This window comes from Alnus glutinosa, chromosome 11, assembly GCF_958979055.1.
Source record: "Alnus glutinosa chromosome 11, dhAlnGlut1.1, whole genome shotgun sequence".
Classification (NCBI taxonomy): Eukaryota; Viridiplantae; Streptophyta; class Magnoliopsida; order Fagales; family Betulaceae; genus Alnus; species Alnus glutinosa.
The window spans coordinates 8153182-8161941 of record NC_084896.1 but is presented as its reverse complement, the minus strand read 5'-3'; positions in this window follow the sequence as shown (position 1 = coordinate 8161941).

Below are 8760 nucleotides of genomic sequence, written 5' to 3'. Positions count from 1 at the left end.
CTACTATGAATACTTATATCAAGTTTTTTATTTTTATCAACATAAACTAAATACTATAATAATAATAATAATAATAAAAATTTTTAAAAAAAAAAAAGAAAAAAAGAAAAAAGAAAAAAGAAAAGCTTAAGTAGATCAATTGTGTTGTGCCTCTCAATGGAGGATAAGTCCGGAGAAATTATCAACCATCAACAGGAAATACTAAAAATTAATGTTGAATGATAAATTGTTTAACAAAAAAAAACATTTATTTTTTATTTTTTTATTTTTTGCTTTTGTAGGTTGAGAGAATTAAATGATCTTATTATAAAGTGAAGTTGAATAGATCTTTGATAAATCAGGTTATATTCTTCTTTTGTTTTAATTTTATATCATATATAATATTTGTTTTATTTACAAATATTTTTAGTTATAAATGTTTGCTAGAAATATGCATTTGAATATATATATATATATATATATATATATATATATATATATATATATATATATATATATAAAAAAAACTTTTAAAAAGGGAAGAATAAAAAAATTAATTGAAACTCAAAATAAATTATACAAGTTTGATACTAGCAATATAATATTGGATATTAAAAATAAATCATATTTATATTTATATAAAAAAAATGTCTCATTTAAAATTATCGACATAGCTTTCAAAATATATCAAGCTTGCCCTAGGAGTCGTCACACTGAAAGCATCAAACCCTCCAATCATCGACGACGTCAACCCTTGAAGGATGGTTGCAACAGCCCTCAGAGCCCCCGGGTTTGAAAGGAGACTAAAAAAATTTGGGGCATGATCGGAGTCCAAGAAAAATTGGACCAACACTTGTATGTTTAAAGATACTAAGAAATAAAATTGCTAATTTTTGGACTAAATTTGGATTATCAAAATTGAACTGCATTGGTTTGCACTCTAAAGAATCCTCAATCTGGATAGTTTCATATTGGAGAAGGAATTTAAAATTTTAAGGCACTAATTAATTTGGGCACAAACCTTTCCCAACTCTGATCTTAATGTATGTTGGGAAGCTAGAGTTTTAATTTCATAATTTGGATAATGATTGAGGGGTGCAAAGGGGGGACAACGAGGAGCTGTACAAAAAATAATTATTGGGACAACGTTGTACTTCCTAATAATTCCCCATGAAATGGGTTGAAATTAAGGGATTCGGCTTGCTTGTTATAGTTTTAATAACAGTACGCAATTTAAGCAAAGGTCAAGATTCAATCTCCAAAAATCTAAAAAGTTACCTTACTTAGAAGCTTTTACCGGTCATGTTTATTTAATGGAAAATGTTTGCTGCCCAACAGTTTGCACAACCTGTTGTGCAAATAACAATCCCCTTACTCCAGGCTCATTCTTATTTTCTCTCTCCCATCTGTTTCTACATCAAATAGAATTTGATAAACAAAGATAAACCCAACAGGATTACTCATTGTTGGGGAAATATTGCTCACCAGCCTTGGGAATGGTGCCCACTGTGGGGCGGGCCCAGTCAAAACGTCATCGTGATTACGTGGCTGAGTTTCAATAGTGTAGAAAACTAAGCCTGCCGGGTACTAGAGATGGGTCCCGGAGATTGAAGAAAAAGTGCTTGGACCACGGTATGTGATGTTAATCCAAAGGCGCATGAAGATCTTGGATAACAAGGAACCCTGGAACCTCTAAGCACCGGGGGCATCTCTGCGTAGGCGGCCGGGCTAGTTAAAGAGCATTAAATGCACAAGATCCCCTTCATTTATTAACATCTAAACATTTAATAACCTTTGTAGTTTGACTGGTCAAACTGAATCGTACGACTAATAAGTTATCCCCATTAGATGCCAAAATGTCCCCTGTGGACCACATCGGGAATGCCCGGCAACGTCCAATCACCGCCATTGAGGTGATCCACACGTGGTCGCAATTAATGCGGAGAATCTTTGAGATTAGAATGGTGAGCCTAAGAAAAACAACATTGATATATAAGGAAAAAATTTCCATAGGTAACTTGATGAATTTTCTCCGCAAATTTATTTACTCTCTCCATCATAAAAGCCTTTATTGATTTAACCATCGAATGAGGTGTCACCGGCCAACTCCTGGCAAGTCTTTATTGTTTTGTAAATATCTATATTCCTTCGGTCGAAGATCCAATTGGAGCTTAACACATCATCATTCGGAACTGTCACTAACACTCAGTATATATAGATTAATGATGCGTGCACAAATACTTCTGCACCCGATGTTAGTGATAATGGACATTTTAGAGATGAAAGGATTACACCAGGGAATGAGCCTCTACAGGATTCCATAACCAAAGATAAACCCAACAACGCAACCATATTTGAGCACGCCAGTCTGAATTTGCAGAAGATAGACAAAATACAAGCAGAGGATGTTAGAAACATATTGCTTTCATACCACATGTTAGAAATAATTAAATAAAAATTATTTCTTTAACCTAACATGCGCAGCGGAAAAAAAAAAAACAAATAAGACAGGATTCAGGCTTACCTCTAGCGATATTTGCTCAAGCGTCTCCACGATCCATCTGAAGAACAAGAAAAATTATTTGAGGGATCTTCTAACCTATGCCTATTGCTTGATGGTTGTACTGATGGTGTACACAGGCACTCTATTTATAGGCTAGGTTAGGGACCCTCAAATGGTAAACACCGTATTATTTCCTTCCATCAAGGAAACAATATTGTTAATTGATTTTTAAAATCAATTAACCGATTCCATATTTACGGTAATCTAAATTAATAGAAATAACCATAATACCGATTCCATATTTACGGTAATCTAAATTAATAGAAATAATCATAATACCGTATATGTTTATTAAAAAATAATAAACATAGCAAACACCGTAAATGTGATATAAAGGCCACATAAGGGAATAATATCTTACATTCTCCCACTTGGCCTTTATGACACATGACCTTATGGTATTAGGTTCTTTAGTTTGGCCAATCACTTATGGAATCCTCCCACTCAGATAAGAAATGTTTCATACGAATCATGGCGGTAAAACCATTGTAAAATTAGGTCGTCCCTTCCATGTATCACAATGTAAAACACTCCTTACATGAGTACCTTATGGATAATCAAGCTTTATGAATGAACTTCCTATAAGTCATTCGGGTCCAACTTTATTTATCCTCATGGATAAAATAACAAATGTGCACAAAAAATCTTTATTATAATAACTTTATGTCTATAGACCAAAAAGAGACAAATCAAGCGAAAATGAATTAATGAGTCTCATATATTCCGCATGACTTTATTCTTTCTTTACCGGTAAACTTTAAGTCATGGGATCCGCAATCATTAATTCAGTACTTATATGCTCAATAGACCCTTTATGTCTCTTAATGTTATCTCTCGTACTGAGATACTTGATGTCGATTTACTTCTGCTTCTACTCTTTATTCTTATAAAAGAAGATTATAGTAGAATTACCGCAGAGTATCTTTACGGTCTAACTGTAAAATCGACAAGATTGAGACTTTCAACAAAAGTCTCAACCATCATGCCTGTGTACTAAATTCATAACACGCTAGACTTTTAGCTTTCTTGGTAGATGTAGCAACTATAGTCTGCATACTGCATCTCTAGGATATATCCTTCAATAAAAAGATATATACCCTAAAGTAAACTTTCTACTATCTACACAATCAGCAAAACTCAAATCTAAACAACTAACCACCTTCAAATGGAAAGTGTATCCTTAGGTTAAGTTGTACTTCTTGGTTCCTTGCATATACCGCAATACTTTATTTGCAGCACTTTATTGACTCAATATACTTATTGTCAGTCATATGGTTATGTATAATGCAGACACTTAAAACTTTTCATCTGCCCTTATTCCAATACCTTTTGGGACATTAATCTGTATTTAATTAGTCCCTCTTAATTGCTACTGAAGGTGCAAATCCTTCATTCTAAATTTTTCCAAAACTTTTTCAATGTAGGCCTTCCGAGACAATGTTAATATTCTTTATGTCTCTGTGAATCTCTATGTCAAAAGACATAAGAGGTTTCACCCAAATCCTTCATTTCAAAGTTTTGTGAACTTTATGTAGCAAACCTAAATCACCACTTGCAAATATAGGACTAGAAAGATTACTGTACTCCCACTGACCTTAAGGTATATATACTAATCAATAAGGTTTTCTATAAACAATAACCTTGTAAAAAGTATCTTACCATTGAGAGATCTATCACAGCCCATAAATAGAATTCTTTAATTTGCAAGCTTTCTGACTGTTATTTATAAAACCTTTTGATTATTTCATGTAAACCTCGTCTTTAAGATCCCCATTCAGAAAAGTCATTTTCGCATTCACTTGATGTAGCTCTAGATCAAAAAATGAGCTACTAATGCTATGATCATCTTGATGAACCATCCTTAGACACTGGAGAGAATGTTTCACGATAATTAATGCCTTCCTTATGAGTAAAACCATTGGCTACGAGTCTAGCTAGATTGTTGAGCAATGGATTTAACTCTTACTTCATGGCACTGAATCTCAATGTGGAGTTTTCTCCACTCATAGCATATGAAAACAAACTTGGATCATCTTTATGTCCAATGTCAACATCAGACTCTGGGAGATATACAACATGATCACTAAGAATTGTTGATCTCCTTATTCTATAGGATTTTCTTAATTCTACTTCCTCTGCATTTTTGCAATGGGAGAATAGACTTTTGAACCTGTTCTGTATGAGTTGGTTGTTCTAGAAATGATTGTGGCTCAGGATAATCAATCTGATTTTCCCTGAATACAATCAATCATCCTCTATAAGGAGGAGATTTGGCCAACTCTAGTGCTTCCTCAAATTCCAATTTATGTGAATGAGCACTCCCACTAGGTTCTGCATCCTCTACAAATTTTATAATCAACAACTCTAGGCTTTTGTGAAGGATAATAAAAACCCCTTAAAGTTTACTAAATAGCTTATAAAAGATCCGCTGGTTGTCCTTGAATCTAATTTCCTTAGGCGAGGATTATAAATCTTCTCTTTAGCAAGGCAACCCCATATGTGTAAATAATTGAAACTAAGCTTCCATCTATTTCATACTTTAAAAGGTATCTTATGGACAACCTTAGATGGAATACTGTTTAACATATATACAACGGTCTTCAAAGCTTTACTCTATAAGGGTAATAGCAGATTAGTATTACTAATCATTTCCCTATGTGTGGACCTACCTTAATACTCTATGCCTATATTAGATCTTATGATCTTCAAATTGTTTCTCCTCTTCTTCCTTATAGGTATTAAAAACATTCAATACCCCAGCTTTAATATTTAGAAGATAGAGATACATAAACTTTATATGGTCATCACTAAAAGAGATAAAAATATCTCTGACCATTTAGGCAATGAGTATGGAAATGTTAACACCTTTCAATGTACATGATCTCAAGAATTTTAAAAGACTCTCTTTGGCACCTCTAATGGTCTTGTTGGTATGCTTTCCCTTATGCAGTCCACACAAGTACCAAAGTCAGTAAATTACCGACTTTTATTTTCTGTATAGAGATATATTTCAATCTCCAAAGCCATAATAAGAGCATTTTTAAATTCTCAAAGACTCTACTTTACGTCAACATCAGTATGCAGAAACAAACAAATAATTTTGTTTCAAAAATTGGGATGTAGGTCAATTTTAAATAGACTTTAAATAAACCCCAACCAATATTCCACCTAAAATAAGAAAATTTTCAAGTTTAAAATAAAATTGAAATCTTTAACAAACCAAACTAGAAAATAAATTTCTAAAATATATGGAATATAAATCATTTTTGAGGTAAAAATATAACTGAATCTCAAAATTAACCTATAGATCCCAACAAGCTCAAATTATAAACACGTGTTATCCATTTTAAAAAGGACTCTGCATTTGTGTTGACAATGTGGATTGTTAAACCATAATCAATCCACAACATATTTAAATGAGTCATTAAAAGAGATTCACGACATACTAGATATATGAGATTATCTTTATTTTAATTCATTTCTCATACTTCACGCAATCTTTCTTTATATGCCCTTAATTTTCCTTATTGCATGAGAAATAGGTATCTTGATTGCCATAATACTTTATTGGCACCTTATTCTCATGCTATAAGTGTTGGACATGATTGCATTTATTGGTCCTTCCCTTGACATAAGTAATCATGTGAACACTTTATGGATTCTCTCATATTCTTGAACACACATGGTTAGAAGTTCACTTACTAACCATTTATCTTTATGTGTGTTAAAAGATAAAATTCTACACTTAGAAGAGAGAATTCAAAAAATGAAATAGACCAACAATGACTCAAAAAATCTCAATTTTTAGGGACTTAAGCTAAGCTATAATATCCTTCATTCTCATAATGAGATTATAAACACTTTAGAAACTGTAAAAGGTTTGTCTTTAAAGCTTTTTCTATTAGGGTTCTGGCCAAGTTTTGTTTGAACTTACTAAATGTTCATAAACAGCCTTTATAAAACTTTGGCTCTAAAACATTCAGGAATAAATCCCTGATGACTTTAGTGACATGAGATTTCATGAACATCTAACTTAAGTGAGTAAATCACTCCCACCGTTCGTGCTTAATAATCTCACATGGCGTACTTAATTCCGCGGGAGTAGGTGGTTTGTCCACACGGAGCACCAAAATTTTTTTTTTAACACCCCAAATGAAAAAGCATATCAATATTTTTTTCAGTCAGAAAAATATTACCATAATGTATTGGAATATAAAACTACCAAGGTAGAGTAATATGAATAGCTGGAATAACCCAAAAATAAAATAAATACTTTAATGCTATGAATGAACTTTATTTTAAATTAGCCAATGCCAATTTAAATAGTAAATTTCAACCTACCTGTGGGCAAAGGTTGCATCGCGCATAAAATTTACTCTTTATCAATAAGACTAATAAATTTAAATATTGATAAATAAAATTCTTCGTATCTGTGGGCAACCGAGAGAAATTTTACTTTCAATACTAAATTTGTTATCTTATTCTAATTAAGTCATAAAAATAAAAACTTCCATGTGGGGATAAGTAATTAAATTTATGAATTAATTACAAGACGATGTTAATTTTTCTATATAAAGTTCACGTGTACGATCTTTATGCAATTATTATAAAATCGAGATGCTGTGGCTCTCCCAAAATCATAATAATCATGCTGTAATTCATGAACATCTAATAAATCTTTATGAGGTTCATGCGTGTAATCCTGATGTAATTATCATTAAAATTTGGGATGCTGTGGCTCCCCAAAATCATAATGATAATTACGTGTGTGTAATCTTGATGCAATTGTCATTCAAAATTGGGATGCTGTGGCTCTCCCAAAATTATCATGATAATTGCTACTTCATTAACATCTAACAACTTTATAGATGCCCCCTTAATAGCCCTAGGAATATAACAAACCAATACTTAAATGGGATAAACAGCATTTTCCAATGTGCAAGCAGATGAGCTCCTAGGAAAGTGAGGGGGGTTACACCGGACACACTTAAATCCCAAGACTTTCCTTGCCAGAACTTTCCCCGACATTGCATTCTTAGATATTACTGTAAACACACCAGTATATATGGTATTGTTAATTATTCTTAGGTCTAGGCATCAAGCAATTTATATTTAAACAATTAAAAATATATTCCTCAATTCATGTATTAAATAAACAATAATTTTAATACACAGTACTGTAAATAATAAAGGGAATAAAACCTTAATGTGGAAGCATAAAACCAGGCTTAGCTCAATGGTTTGAAGCTTGTCATTTTATGGACATGAAGGTCCCAAGTTCAAACCCCATATGAGCTAAATCTTTTATTTTATTTAAATGCTACTGTAATGGGCTACTATATTGGGTTGGGCTTCTGGGTCACAATACTCCAAATGGGCTACTGTATTTGGGCAATTGGGTCAACCCACTTAATCGGGTCAGGCCTTTAGGTCTATATATAGTGCTGGCCCAAACTAGGTCAGCCCACTTAAATGGCCCAAAACTACATGGGTTTTAAAAAACCCTACCCGAAAAACATATCCAACCCAGAAACTTTAATGGGTCGAAAGCCTACCCAGTCACCAACCAACCCGACCCGTAATGTTCCAGATGGGTTGAAAACCCTAAAAATAGAACCCTAGCCGCCACCCCTTTATGAAAATACCCATATCAAGATTACAATAACTCAAAATTAGGCAGTATATCACAATACACAGAATAGTGATAAAACAAAAAATAGTTTTATCAAATTTATGGGTTTTCACAAACAGTACGTGAACAACAAATATTCACAAAATAATCGCTAATGCGTTTCTATCATGTCACAAAAGACGAAATATTGCTCAAACAATATTGACAAACAGAAGTGAACAATACCAAATAGAATATACTTGATTCAATATTGATAACCAATAAAAAATACTTGATTCAATATTGATAACGCATAGTAAAATTATACGCTAAGCAAAATAGCACAGAGGATGGCTCTGATACCACATGTTAGAAACATATTACTTTGATACCACATGTTAGAAATAATTAAATAAAAATTATTTCTTTAACCTAACATGCACAGCGGAAAAAAAACAAATAAGACAAGATTCAGGCTTACCTCTAGCCATATTTGCTCAAGCGTCTCCACGATCCATCTGAAGAACAAGAAAGATTATTTGAGGGATCTTCTAACCTATGCCTATTGCTTGATGGCTGTACTGATGGTGTACACAGGCACTCTATT